This window comes from Salvelinus namaycush, chromosome 39 (genome assembly GCF_016432855.1).
Source record: "Salvelinus namaycush isolate Seneca chromosome 39, SaNama_1.0, whole genome shotgun sequence".
NCBI lineage: Eukaryota > Metazoa > Chordata > Actinopteri > Salmoniformes > Salmonidae > Salvelinus > Salvelinus namaycush.
Window position 1 is genome coordinate 11664494 of NC_052345.1, and position 15486 is coordinate 11679979.

Here is a 15486-nt window from a genome sequence, read left to right on the forward strand (position 1 = left end):
GTTGACCAATCAGAAAGGGCCTGTATGGGTTACTTTACGTCATGGGAGGGTGTCCATCGAGGTGCGGCATTAGACAGTTCAGTTTGACAGTGGGACCGCTCAGAGACATTAATGGCATTAGCGTACTGTATGTCTCCTAGTGGCTTGTGGGTAGCCACGGGAGGTCACTATGGATAGTAAATCATGTTAATACATCACTAGGAGTAATTCATTCAACTTTGAACTAATTGTGAATGGCATTTAGTGTCAGTAATATGTGGTGTAAAGCAGGGTATGACATGTGTTCCTCACAATGACAGTGATTTCAGATGATAAGTATTCTCTGTGGGTTAGAATAGGTTTGTTGTACAGACGTTTCAATGACCTTGACATGGTACCACGCTTTAACTGTGAAATCGAAAACTTTTAACTGAACGTTGACCTTGTGAACCAGCTGTCAATAAAACACTTTCTTGAAAGTTGGATTTGAGCCATTCCTAATCGACAACAAAATATTCTCAAAGTGTAATACCCCTTTAATTTTCATCCCCCGATTTTATACTCTGTTGGTTTTCACTTGTTTTCCAAGCCAAATCCATGTAACTACATTACTCTGACAACAATTGTATTGACATTTCGCAGCGTACTATACGATAAAGTGATTTAAAAGTAGTACCGTAAGCATGTTTCAGTCCCTTCTCCGATTGGTGGAAAAAAGGCAAATACAGCAGGTTGTTCAGGTGATGAAATAAAAAAGGCTGAATCGGGAATAATCTGGCCAAATTGGAACCAAAGTAGCAACCTTTGGTTCTTAGGGGAAAGAGAGAGGAAAACACTCTGTTTTCCAGTACATGATAATATACAGTAGGTTATAAAAAGTACCATGACTTCTTCATGAGCCTGTTCTTTCAAAACTACAATTTCCTAACACACGTTGTCTGTGTGTGATGAAATAAATGTGTGTCCATGAACCCAGATTACGGTTAAGCGAGGGAGCTATGTGGAGGTCAGTCCTCCATTTTCACGCTCTCTCCATTCCTGCACATTACACACCACCATGCCACAGCTGCTATGGCACATTACACCCCCCCCCCCCCCACACACACACACACACACCCCCCAACCCCCCCTCCCTCTCTTATCGCTACGCTTCATTCCAAATGAAGGCAAAACTTATCTCGGGGAACCCTTATATTCCCAATGATTAGTGGTTCTCCATTTCATGTGCCCTGATCCACTGCAGATACTCAGATTCTCTATAATGTAATTGTGCACCGCCTCTCTTTACTCCTCAATCCGTTCCGATCTCCGTGTTTTATTACAGCTCATGAGAGCCAATCCTGGCTATTATTCATAGGGCTTTTCACCTCCGCCATGTGCCTGATTGTGGTATGAAACCTTGACATGTGTGGCCATGGGGTCTGGAAATACTCCCTCTGTGGCTTGAAGTGTAATCACCACACTGACACTGTACCCCCAGCAATCCTATGTGCGGCTGTCCCAAGTGTGTGTGTGTGTGTGTGTGTGTGTGTGTGTGTGTGTGTGTGTGTGTGTGTGTGTGTGTGTGTGTGTGTGTGTGTGTGTGTGTGTGTGTGTGTGTGTGTGTGTGTGTGTGTGTGTGTGTGTGTGTGTGGTTACATTAGCCACTAAACTGTATCTAGAGACATCTGAATGACTATTTGCTGCAGGTATAGTGTATTTGGCTGCAAAACCATGTGTGTTTGCAATCTGCTACATTTCTGCAGCCTCCCCCTCATCCGCCCCCAAGAAATTCCATTGTCTCATTAGCAACATAATGAAAACTCTGTCTGCATGGTGCACCATCGGATTTATCCTTCTTTGATAGGTCGGTCATTTAGACTGCTCTTTGTATGTAATGCCTACTACCGCAATTGTGCTTCATGCAAATAGCAGAGGTGGGTATAGGTTGTGAATTATACATGATTTCATTGAATTGATTTCCATTGATTCAGCAACACAAAGGAAATGACTGTCAGAGTAAGAGATGAACTGCCGCCACATGTGTAAGCTCAATAAATTGCTGTTTGCTTTTGTCATTGGGATTCTTAATGGGACATCATAGCTCGATCCCATTGTCTTGACACAATGAAGAGGAGACCACAGAAATGTACTGTGTTAAAGTTGTGGCAGGAGAACTAACATCGTGTACAATTTATGTTGAATGGAATGTGTGATACGTTTGTTGGGGTGACATATAAGCGAATCGATGATATTTGTAATGCTTAAACAAATTGAAGTTTGACTTGAGAGAGAGAGAGAGAGAGAGAGAGAGAGAGAGAGAGAGAGAGAGAGAGAGAGAGAGAGAGAGAGAGAGAGAGAGAGAGAGAGAGAGAGAGAGAGAGAGAGAGAGAGAGAGAGAGAGAGAGATTTGGTATCGGACTACTGTACTGTTCTGTTCTTCAGTTATTTATGGGATCTGAATGTTGACTGAATGTTGAACCACAGCAGATGCGAGAGTGCATCATAAGTACCACTCCAGTACCTGAGTAGTCTAACATGAAAACAATGGTCACAAAACAACCAAAGAGCAAAAGGGCAAATATCACAATAAGACAAATGCATGAGCACTTGTATCAACTTTCATCCCACACATAAGGCTACAATATATTGGCAATATTGTGACTAGAGTGCTAATGCATACATTTAGTCTAAATGCTTATAAACATAAATACCTGCCAAGAGTGGGACCAGCTCCTCAAAATATTTCTGGCCCCAATTTGCCTCCATATTCCCTGGGGAAGCCACTGATATCAGGCCTCATTATCTGACCTCTGACCCTTTTCTGAGGAGATGAATCAGAGTGCGAGGGAGTGTGGGTGACCCCCATTCCCCCGGCTGCCGTTTTACCAACGCCACAGCTGATGCTTCAGCATCAGCACTGCTAATGTCATTTCACTGCATTGCAGCGGGAAGTATTGCTATGCAGACAATGACAGAGGAAAATGAGGGCATTTTCAAATTGCCTTGTAGGATGAGGAGCCGCCGTGTTCTAGTCAGCGAAATGTGTCAAGTTCATATCAAATCAGAAGTGCTGTTGGGTGCAGATGATTAGGGAATATTTTCACTTTCTACCTGGTTGAAAAGGAAATGTACAGCCAGGTTGGGATGAATAACACCTCAGATACTAGTAACCATTTCCTGCAGTCAGATGACCTAGTGGCCTCATTGGTGTCATTTTATAAATATCTTTCATCATTTCATAATTACTTATTATGATTTTTCTGTTTTCTATGACAAACTGTTTTGTTATATTTCAGTCTTCTGTGACGTATATAAAGTGTAATATTGGGATGTATACTAAACATTTTAACATTTTACTCTATATCTGACATGGTACACGTGTCTTCTTCTTTTTTTAAACCCATAACCGTGTGTGTGAGATGTATACTTTTGCTTCAAAGTAGATTTGTTTTAGGCTACCAAGAAACACTCTGTGTGACTCTGATTTTGCCCACTGCAGTAAAAGGTTTATGAACTTTGGTATTGAAGTCTACCTAGTAAACATGTACTGTATGTTGGCATAGAACATTTTAACCTGTGACAATAAACTGCGACCTCTTTTGCATTGTTGCTTACATAAAACATAGACAATATTGTCTATGGTTATTAAAGCATCGTATGCACAGTATTGTCAAGAGGACATATTGCCTTAAGCTCTACAAGCCATTAAATATCGGAACTTAAGTTACTGCCACAATAGCTGCTGTTAGGTATAGTACATGCTGCAGTTTTCCCAATATAATGACAAATTCTCTCATAATATACAAGGGAATCTTACTCCAGACCACATGGCAGCCCATTCATTCTCCCACCCTTGAATTGCTCCACCGTCTTCATCAGGACATGTTACTACAGCCCCAAATTTCCACCAAGTGACTCGGGGCTATTGGTGAAAATTACACAGTTTACGCAACTATAGCCAACTACTGATAAAAACTTGGAACCTGCCTGTGAAAATGTTCATTTTTTCCCCATTACCCCTCAAGTGTTTTATCAACCCGACCCGAGCACTGGCGGCGCTCCTAAACCGTTTCCATAAAACATCTGCACGAAGAAACAACGCAATTATGGAAGCCATCTGGAACAATAACGGGAGGAGAATGGATATGATTAACACTAACGCAAACAGATGGCAAAGTGTTAGATTGCTGTTCCACAAGCACATAATAGAGGCAACCTTAAGTCCAATTATGGATGGTTGCCGGGGAGTCTGTCGTTGCTGACGCCGACCGTCGTCGAGACAGGAGTCAAAGCCCTTTTTTATTGCAAGGCTTGAGCTTTCACTATTTCCCGACGTTACGGAAATTGCCACGACACCACGAGAGACAATTGCAGACAGACAGGTGTCAGACAAAGGAGGGGTTCAGTTGATATGATCATGAGAACAAGTGGGTGCACCAGGGGTTGGGCTGGAGTCAGAGAGCAGGACGGTGCGATACTCGGCGGTGTAGGTTTATTCCAATGAGCTGTCAGTGTAGCTGTTCTTCTGATCGGTTTTTGAACAAAGTGACAGGAAAGCTCCCAAGGGACAAAGGGATGTTTCTAATGGTAGTCTAATGATAGTCTGAAGATAGTCTTCTCTACAAGGGGAGGGAAGGGAGTGACGAAGACTCATTTAGCGTTATACCCCCAAGACAATGCACGATTAGAGCCCTTGATTTGGAGCACTCAATCGTTGAAGGTAGCTCGAACACCTAGAAGTGGTCTTTATTTAGACCAAAATGTGCAAAGTCGGGGAGAGATTTCCTGACTTCACAACTGAAGAGATCATTTATTATTTGTTGTGTTTTAAGCTTTCGGAACATGTTCACCCGGGAGGTGTTTGGTTTGACTGTTTCACTATTATTATATTCCCATTTGGACTCTGATTCTGGATCAAATCCCCTCTGCAATCGACCAGCGAGAGCCTGAGAGTGGGATGGGAGGAGGAAAGGAGGATGGGGAAGACAGGAGGGATAGGAAGGATGGATGAGTGTTCTCTCCCTCCTCCGCTCTGTAGCAGGTTGTCTCGTCTCCCTGAGAACTTAACCAGAGAATGTTGACACCTAATTGCCTCCAGCAGGACTAGCTTCATCTTGTGTGTGTATGTCGTGTGTGTGTGTGTGTGTGTGTGCATGTGTGTGTGCGTAAGTGTGTGTATGTGCCTCATCAAGTTGATTTCTGCCAGGCATCTGTTCGCCGAGCGCACCACCAGCGTTGAGCGATGATGAGAATCCACCCCAAATTATTTTCTCTATACTCCCCCTCCTTGTTGTGTCCTGGGCCACATAAGTCTGCCAATTGTGAGGTTTATTCAGAACCCTGGCCAGGAAAGTGTGTGTGTGTTTTGGCACAAACAGCTTTTTGGCCTTCAGGCATACCAATGACCCTTAGAAGTCATACACTTAAAGGCATGCTCTGGTACTTTGGCGACTAGTAAGAATTTTTTCAACCTCCCGCTTTCGGCTGGATGTGTCAGTGTGTAGTTTGTACATTCATAATTAGCCACGAAATCCCTAGTTTGGAAGAGACTGTTTTCTGAAAGCTGTACGGACATTTTCCCCACATTTCTCCCCCATGCGGGCCAGCCCCCTACCACTTTGAGTTCCAGTGAATGAGATGAAGCCCCTTGCCATTTGAGTGACAGCTAGCAAGAATCATACACAGCAGAGCGAGGGATGTGATATAGTAGGCAATTTTCGGGGACCACTTTTGGCTCGTGGGTGCTACTTTCAGAACTACTGCCTAAAAAGTATACAAAAGTCCCGGAGAATCCCTTTAAACCATGTTTAGTATTACTTTTTTAATCACTTTTTATCTTGGTAGAGAAATATTATATTTACATATAACATCCCAGCAGGCAAAGCAGGTTGAAATTATGTCATTATAACCAATGACGCCATTTCAACCACTTCACCCTCTGGGTTACACGTATCAGTTTCTTACAACCATATTAAGTATAAACTAAAACCTGGACGCTATTGTATTCATTGCGTCGCCTGAATACCGGGTTAAGCCATAGCTTAAGGGAGAAGGCGCAATATGTTGCATCTCCCTCCATCCGATGATGCATGGCTAATTACATTTAAAAAGGTAATCCATCCAAGTACTGGAGAGTCCCCCTTAGGAGCCGTGTATGAATCTGTTATCCACATGTCCCCTCACTCCTGAAGCCTGCAGAGTGTGCTGTGTGTGCTGGTGTGTGTTGTCCAGAGCACCACATGAATGACAGTACTGGGGTAGACAAAGAGTAAGCCAGCCAGAAAAGGTCAACCTTAAAGCCCATAGCCTATGATTTGTTGATGTTGAGTGTCTAGCTGTCCTGGAGAATATGTCCTTTGTTCGCTGGATAACGAATACCCTTTAACACTACTGAGCTGAGCTGAGCATGGTTATGCATCCACCATGGTGGCTTGGACCATGCTGGAAAGGACAGTGTGAAAAGAAGATAGGCAAGCCATGCAGGTTGGTTCAGGGGAGCACGATGGTATGAAAAGAGTAGAAATGTGTCACGGATCCCTCCGGAACTTTCGTTACGAACACCTGTCCCCTATTCCCGCTGATTAGTACATGCATAAGTGTGCCCTTTGGTTTCCATTGGGCTGTCGATTATTGTTACTATGTCCGTTGGTGCGTGTGAGTGTGTTTTTTTTGGCTTTCGTGGCATTGTGGATTGCGCAGATGATTACGGGTCTCATCCCGTGTGTTAATCATTGTGCCTTGTGTGTAATTTATTCGAGGTACTCCTTGCTCTTCTGTTTGGGTTTCTACCCTGTGTTTTGTTACGTGTTTGTTTGGCCTTCGTCCCCGTGCCTTTACGTATATGTGTTATTTCACGTCGTAATTTGGGGCTTAATAAAAAAAACTATTACGCATTCCTGCGCCTGTCTCCCGAATCATTTATGCCAGCGTGAATTAACACATATACGTACAGTACATGAAATATAATGATCATAACAAGTTCTCTAATGGTGTCAAGACCAGGATTATTATAGAGAAAAAGTATGGTTGACGGTGGCGGTGCGTTTCAGATGCACATAGTAGCTACATAGATGTGGCATTTAAAATCGGACGCATATATCTTCGCGGCTACAGTATATATGAAATTGTTTTAATTGATCATTTATTGTCCCCGAGATGAATCACGTTGCGCCTGCCAGGGTTGATGCACTTTCCCAGTTAATTTATGTGACAGTGTTATTCAGCGTTCATGCCTACGATTGCGTCTCATATGACAAACATTGATTCAGCTCCAACTCAATTAGTTATTAAAGAGAAGTTTAGTTATATTCATCTCTATCTGACTGGGGTTATGCTTGATAGGAAACAATGGCTTTTAGATGATTCATTCAACCACCGAAACGTGTCACCAGAGAGAGGGTCTGTCACATCTCCAGTAACGCCTAAAGAACAGAGAGAGAGAGAGAGAGAGAAAGGAGGGAGAGAGAGAGAGAGTGTGAGAGAGAGAGAGAGAGAGAGAGAGAGAGAGAGAGAGAGAGAGAGAGAGAGAGAGAGAGAGAGAGAGAGAGAGAGAGAGAGAGAGAGAGAGAGAGAGAGAGAGAGAGACATCAAAGTCCTATTAATGCATTCTTGCCATCAATTATTGGCCAAAGTAGAAGCCACATTGTCTTAGATCAAAAACATCTGCAATCTCTTGTACACATCAAGAATATAAATATACATTCAACTCCAAACAGTAACATGTAGCAGGCGTACATGAGTCAAAGGTGAGCCGTTTCAAAACATAACATTGCCAACCCAAACCCTGGCATAGATTTGTTCTTACTTGACAGGTTAACAAAACCTAGGCAGATACAACCGCTGTGTTAGAAGCAGACAAGAGGGACTCAGCTATATGCCGAGGTGAGGAGAGAGACAGGAGTTCAGGAGTTGAGGGTTTGCCTTTCATTTTCAGGTGTTAAATATAATTAGATTCTGAGAACTGTTACCACTCTTCTAACCCCCTCTTCTCAGAGTTGCTTTGTCATTATTTTTTATTGAAAATAACATTTGCGATGATAATTATGTCATGAATTATAATGCATCGTACCTAGCTTATAAAGTGTCATAAGATATTGCATTATGTCAAGGATATTCGTAGGGTCGCAGTGAACTTTCCTGTGTCCTTTTCAGTAGAGAGTGATTGGCAATGCTGATTAGCGAGCGATGACAAAACATGCTTCATAGTCTGTTGAATGCTGTGCAACAGTGTTCCCAGTAGGAACAGTGTTACTAACATGAGTTATCTAATGTCATGCAGGGCCTGAGCAGACTTAGACACACCGAATGATGTCTGTGTATATCTCCCCGGGAAGATGATCAGTCTATTTGAATGCATTAATTCAATGCACTCTTTTGTTCTTCAATTTTGAACAAGCTGGTCCCTGAGGTTGAAATTGCAGCACGGCGACTTATTTCAACCAGATGTTCCCGCCGGGATGAAATAATATTTTCCTTCTACAGTTCAATAACCTTGAAATATCTAGCTATCAATAGAAGGTGTATAAAGAGCCACTCTCACAGGTTTCCAGTGTCATGGTGTTTAAGAGAACATTTCTAAATCATTTCTAAATAGAAAAATATACAACTATTCAACACTATTCAGCTTTCCATGATCTGTTTTACACTCGCAGAACATTCTTGTCCACTTTATCCTGCTCTCTTCTTCTAAATGACCTTCATTTTTTACTTTGTACTTCCCCCAACCCGGATCATTTGTTTTTCCTCTACTTCTCTTCGTTTTCTCTCTCTTCTCCTTGTTTATTTGCTCTTCAGGGCCACTAGCTGTTCAAAGGGACATCTTTCAGTTGGCCACCATATTCCTGTGTGTTCATTGGATGGATAGTCACTGTTGACAACCACCCCATGGGTTTTAAATTGTCCGTTTTTTTTCTTTTAACAGGGAAAGACACAACCTACCTTTTGTAGCCCCGAACAATGAAGTGAGGCCCTTCACATTGCTTCGCCTGGCTTCAGAGGTTATTTTAAGAGAGAAGAGAGCAGCAGTGTTGGCAGATATTTCCACGGCCCTAATAAATGAGCTATATCCACAAGCCAGCAGGGCCGTAGGGGGAAAGAGGGGGGGTAACTGCTTTTTCCACAAGCTCATGACACGAGGGGACGGAGGGGAGAGGCTATGATCAAGAAACGTAGTGGTCACATTGACTTGATCAATCACAGTGAGAGAACATGCCAGTCTGTTTCTTTTCATATAAGCAGCAGCCTGAAATAACCCTGACTGTATCCCAAATGGCACCCTATTCCCTTTATCTTGCACCACTTTTGACCAGGGCCTATCTACAGTACACTCGGAAAGTATTCAGACCCCTTCACTTTTCCCATATTGTGTTACGTTACAGCCTTATTCTAAAATGTATTCAATCATTTTTCCCCCTCATCAATCTACATAAAATAACCCATAATGACAAAGCGAAAACAGTTTTTTTGAATTGAGGACAGAAGTCAAGGGGTCTGACTACTTTCTGAATGCACTGTATGGCTCTGTTCAAAAGTATTGCACTATATATAGAATAGGCTGCCATTTGGTATATACCCACTGTATTTTTCATAAGACAGTTTGTTAAGGTTAGCCTTCACACATTGAACTCTTCTCTTCCATATGTCAATCTGTTATACGAAAAATTGTAGTGGGTGATGATTTTGTTAACCCCCCCCCCCCCCCCCCCCCCAAAAAAAGGTTTCTGCAGCAGACTGTCTGCACACCACTCCACTTGTTGTTTTGTCTCTTGTCTGTCCGTCTGAATGAGTAGTTGGAATTTTGAAACATCTACAGTACATCATACAGCACCTTTTCAACTTATCAAAAAGCTCTCACGGTGAACACATTGCATGAAAATTCGTAGGCGTCTTCTCCCTGTAATGTTCTTCAAGGCTATTTATTTTTTATTTAAAAAATAACTCTCTTTATTTCAGGAAACACATGTTCTGTTGATACCCTAATCTCCCATATCTCTTGGAGTCTTTCTCTCTCAGAAGAAGATTTGGCACAGTTCACAGTAGTCAACACTCCTCCTCCCTTCACTGTGCCTCCCTCCTCTCCCCCATCACCCCCTCCCACCTCATCCTCACCCCCCAGCCCTCCATCCTCTCCCTCTCCCTCTAGGGGCTGTACTGTAGGGAGTAGGGACTGTACTGTAGGGAGTAGGGACTGTACTGTAGTGACTAGGGACTGTAGTTTAGGGACTAGGGACTGTACTATAGGGAGTAATGACTGTAATGTAGGGATTAGCTCAGTCCCGTGTAGCTCAATTGGTAGAGCATGGTGCTTGCAACGCAAGGGTTGTGGGTTTGACTCCCAAACGGGGACCAGAATGAAAATGACCTCAATACTGTAGAGACTGTACTGAGGGAGCTGTACTGAGGGGGCTGTACTGTAGAGACTGTACTGTAGAGACTGTACTGAGGGGGCTGTACTGTAGAGACTGTACTGTGGAGCCTGTACTGTGGGGACTAGAGACTGTACTGTGGGGACTAGGAAATGTACTGTAGAGACTGTACTGTGGGGACTAGGAAATGTACTGTAGAGACTGTACTGTGGGGACTGGGGACTAGGGACTGTACTGTAGAGACTGTACTGTGGGGACTAGGAAATGTACTCTAGGGACTAGGGACTGTACTGTAGAGACTGTAATGTGGGGACTAGGAACTGTACTGTAGGGACTGTACTGTGGGGACTAGGAAATGTACTCTAGGGACTGTACTGTGGGGACTAGAGACTGTACTGTGGGGACTAGGAAATGTACTCTAGGGACTGTAATGTGGGGACTAGGGACTGTACTGTGGGGACTAGGGACTGTACTGTGGGGACTAGGGACTGTACTGTAGGTACTGTGGGGACTAGGGACTGTACTGTGGGAACTAGGGACTAGACTGTACTGTGGGGACTAGGGACTGTACTGTAGATACTGTACTGTGGGGACTAGGGACTGTACTGTACTGTGGGGAGTAGGAAATGTACTGTAGGGACAGCAGATAACTTCCTACTCCGACCGTGTCACTGATGTATGCATTATTGTAGCTGTTCACTTTGAATAATAATTGAAAGCCATGGAACTTTGATTCTTGGTTTGGAAAAAGCATGATGAGTGGTTGCAATGGTCTCATGTCATATTGAAAGAACATGTCCAATACAGCTGTAAAAAGGTGTACTGTACACAAGGTTCTTTAATCATTTTGCCACCTACAGTCTACAGCACGTGTCAAACTCATTCCACGGAGGGCCGAGTGTCTGCGAGTTTTAGCACCACCCTTCTTCTTGATTGATGAATTAAGGTCACTAATCGTTAAGAAACTGCCCACACCTGATTGTCTAGGTCTTATTTGAAAGGAAAAAACAAAAACCAGCAGACACGCGGCCCTCCGTGGAATGAGTTTGACACCCCTGGTCTACAGAATAATACAAGAAATGTCCTCTGTGGATGTAGTATTATATTTCTATTCATCAGACAGATGATTCTTTGAGGATTTATATATTTTGGACATATTTAACTGCTAAATCAGTAAGCCAGTATAGGGGTAATTACAGAAACAGATAGACGGACACAGTCTTAATTCCTCATTGGTCAAAACCCTCTCATACATAAAGTGAGTCGTTTTGGGAGCAATAGCTCATTAAGCTTATCTGTCATCGCCTAAATGTTTTGGTCAAAGGCCATTGGCACCCTGATAGCCAGCGTCAGCTCTCTTGCTTTCTAGCTTTCTCACCTTGCTACAGCGATCAAGGTTCCCATTGGAGTGACCTCTTGTTATAGGCCGATAAGAGCAGTTCTCAAAACCTCTCCTCAGGGACCCCCAGACGTTTCACAATTTTGTTGTAGCCCTGAACTAACTCACCGGATTCACCTACAAGTCAAGGGCTTGATGAACAGTCAACAAGTTGAATCAGGTGTTCTAGCTCTGGTATAGATGAAATACATGGAACGGCTGGGGGTCCCCGGGGAGAGGTTTGAGAACCACTGGATTAGATCGTGAAGTATCCCATCGTACTGCCCTGTTATTAAAGGCCGATCAGACTCATGAAGGATCCCATTGTGGTGCCTTGACTTTGTAAGTTGATTAGAGTGTGGTAGTACTTCATGGATTGTGACAGGAAGACCTTTTCAGTTTTGAACCCTAAACAAATGGCATTTAAAAGGCAATCTAGTTTTTTGATGAATGATTTATGAAAGGCAATTGCAGTGTGAATAATAATGCAGTGACTACAGTATCACTGTCTGTGAATACAACTGCAGATTCATTCTTGAGAATGTGGCCAGGGGATAGAACAAAGTTAGCTCCGGGTGTAAATTAACTAAATTAAAATTCTCTCCCATGTGTTCCCCAAAACTCAAAAACTCAACATTGGTAAAGCCAAAAAAAGGCAGTTTTACTTCATTTAATTTCAGGCTTGACACACAAACCCGTAACTTTTAATAGTCATCCCCTCAGAGACTTTTTGTAAGTGTTTTCAAAAGTGCATTAGAGCGCTTTTTAAGATACTGCTTCCTATTACCTTAAGGGCTTTCCACCAAGCAGAACTCTCAATACACATTTCCCATCTGTCATCGGAGTGGAGGTGCTTTATGCCCTTAGACAGTCTCGGAGCAGCAGAGAAGGAGGAAGGGAAGAGGGGAAGGGGAAGGATTTCACTGCTCTCCAGAGAGAGAGGTATGCCCTGATGTATATTCAACGGTACAGGAAAAGGTGATGAATCTATTAGAAAAATGGCACCTCGGATACAATCCTGAAGCAGTAGGGGAGCTCTGCCAAGGGGAAAACATGGGGGCCAAAAGTAGCACTGGGGCTAGGGCCAAGTCCCCATCATCCCCCCCCCCCAGGAGGCCACAGAAGTGGTGGCCTTTCGGAGCCTTTCAGAGTTGATAGATACAGTTGCTGCATCAGGGTAAGTTAGAGGTGGAGGATCATAAAGGATCCCGAAGTGAGCTGTTTCTATAGGCTTTTAGTTTAATAGGTGCATTTATGGAGATGAAGTCCTAGAAAATGTACCTTTCACCGCAGTATCACAGTGGGAAGTGGGAAATGAATGGAGAGACTTATGGAGTGCATGTTTATTCATGGCTATAGACTCTCAAGGACTAACAAATGAGCTGCAATCATAACACCATGAACATCAGTTCGTCAGAAGTGAACTGTGAGTCAAAAGAACTCATCATAGGTCATATTAACTGATCTTTTTGAGGACATGCCATGCTCATAGCTCTGAAAGAAATCCAAATACTTCTGAACCTCACGCGTAAGAAAATGCATTAGCGTAAGAAAACATACAGATGTCGGATCTTACAGATGTAGGATCCCCCTGTTGTTGCTGAGAATTGTCCTGTACTGTAGGGAGTAGGGAATGTACTGCAGAGACTAGGGAATGTACTGTAGGGACTAGGGAATGTACTGTAGGGACTAGGGACTGTACTGTAGGGAGTAGGGAATGTACTGCAGAGACTAGGGAATGTACTGTAGGGACTAGGGAATGTACTGTAGGGACTAGGGACTGTACTGCAGAGACTAGGGAATGTACTGCAGAGACTAGGGAATGTACTGTAGGGACTAGGGAATGTACTGTAGGGACTAGGGACTGTACTGTGGGGAGTGGGGACTGTACTGTAGGGAGTGGGGAATGTACTGTAGGGAGTAGGGAATATACTGTAGAGAGTAGGGAATGTACTGTAGGGAGTAGGGAATGTACTGTAGGGAGTAGGGAATGTACTGTAGGGAGTAGGGAATGTACTGTAGGGAGTAGGGAATGTACTGTAGGGAGTAGGGAATGTACTGTAGGGACTAGGGAATGTACTGTAGGGAGTAGGGACTGTACTGTAGGGAGTAGGGAATGTACTGTAGGGACTAGGGAATGTACTGTAGGGAGTAGGGACTGTACTGTAGGGAGTAGGGAATGTACTGTAGGGAGTGGGGAATGTACTGTAGGGAGTGGGGAATGTACTGTAGGGAGTAGGGAATGTACTGTAGGGAGTGGGGAATGTACTGTAGGGAGTAGGGAATGTACTGTAGGGAGTGGGGAATGTACTGTAGGGAGTGGGGAATGTACTGTAGGGAGTGGGGAATATACTTTAGGGAGTAGGGAATGTGCTGTAGGGAGTAGGGAATGTACTTTAGGGAGTAGGGAATGTGCTGTAGGGACAGCAGATCATGTCGTACTCCAACCGTGTCTCTGATGTGTACTTTCAATGGATTGAGAAAAACTAGATAGCAACTTTTTAAGATGGCGAATGTGAGGTCAAATGATGCATCCCTGCAGGAGAGGGAAGTTCTTTGTCCAGTGAATTAGTTGTTGGAAGTTTTGTGTTGAGTGAAGAACACTGTATTAATCCATACCAGATGGAAATGTGTCTTGTGCTTTTACCCAACCCCTTCGGTAAACACACACAGAAGGTTGAAGAGGCGAGCAGCCGAAGTGGAGCACCCAAGGACTTCCGCACGATTTCCCCCCGTCAGCAGTGGGATTCATACCGACAACCCTCCGGTTGCTTGGCTGCTTCTCTGACCTCGAGGCTATTGATTACAAATGTTGGCTAGCTTAAGACTTGAGATGCTCTATATTGATGCTGCTGACAGACTACCAGGAAGGTTTTCGTCCTATCGTACACCTTCAACTTGGTCACTCATGATGGACCAATAGATTTTTGAGCTGGCAGCATTGTTGTAAGGTGCTGTGGGAATGAATTTATTGAATTTATTGATTTATTTATTCTAGATGAATTTAATTGAAAAAAAGTACAGTGTTGAACAGTCGTTTTCTAAAAGTCCTAGCTACTAATCCTCTCAGGTAAGATATGCAACCTCACTTCCAGAGTGTATCTTTGAGGTATACTGTATGCTTCTTTCCTCATGTGATATCTGGGTTATGGAGAAACAGAGAAGAAAAGAAAGCCCTGAGGACAAAAACTTGTATGACCAACAAACAATGGAATACAGAAATGCGGTAGAAACAACAAGATTAGAAAACAATAGCAAACATATATTTTTCATTAGAGCAGATACCCCAAAACATTTCTAAAAAGATACTGCAGGGGAATTGATTTTATATTCTTGGAGTATGTCACATGAGTTGACGCTGGAGAGACGAAGCAGGTACGGGGAGTCAAACATTTAATAAGGAACGGACATGGAACGAGACAGGAACAGCGTCAGCATACAAGAAAACAAAGACAAAAAAATAAATGCAGAAGCGGGAAACAGAGCTGGGGAACTGACAAATATAGAGGAGGTAATAACAGGTGATGAGTGAGTCCAGGTGAGTCCAATATCGATGATGCACGTGACGAGGGAAGGCAAGTGTGCGTAATGGATGATAGGAGTGCGTGATGCAGGGCAGCCTGGCGCCCTCAAGTGCCGGGGGGGGGGGGGGGGGGGGAGTGGGAGCAGACGTGACAGAGTATGCATAGTAAATCATTGGGACATGTTTGGAATTGGTGGTATGGTACAGTTCATCTGTAAGTGGCTAATCATGACAAGATGGCAAAGCGTCTACATATAGGG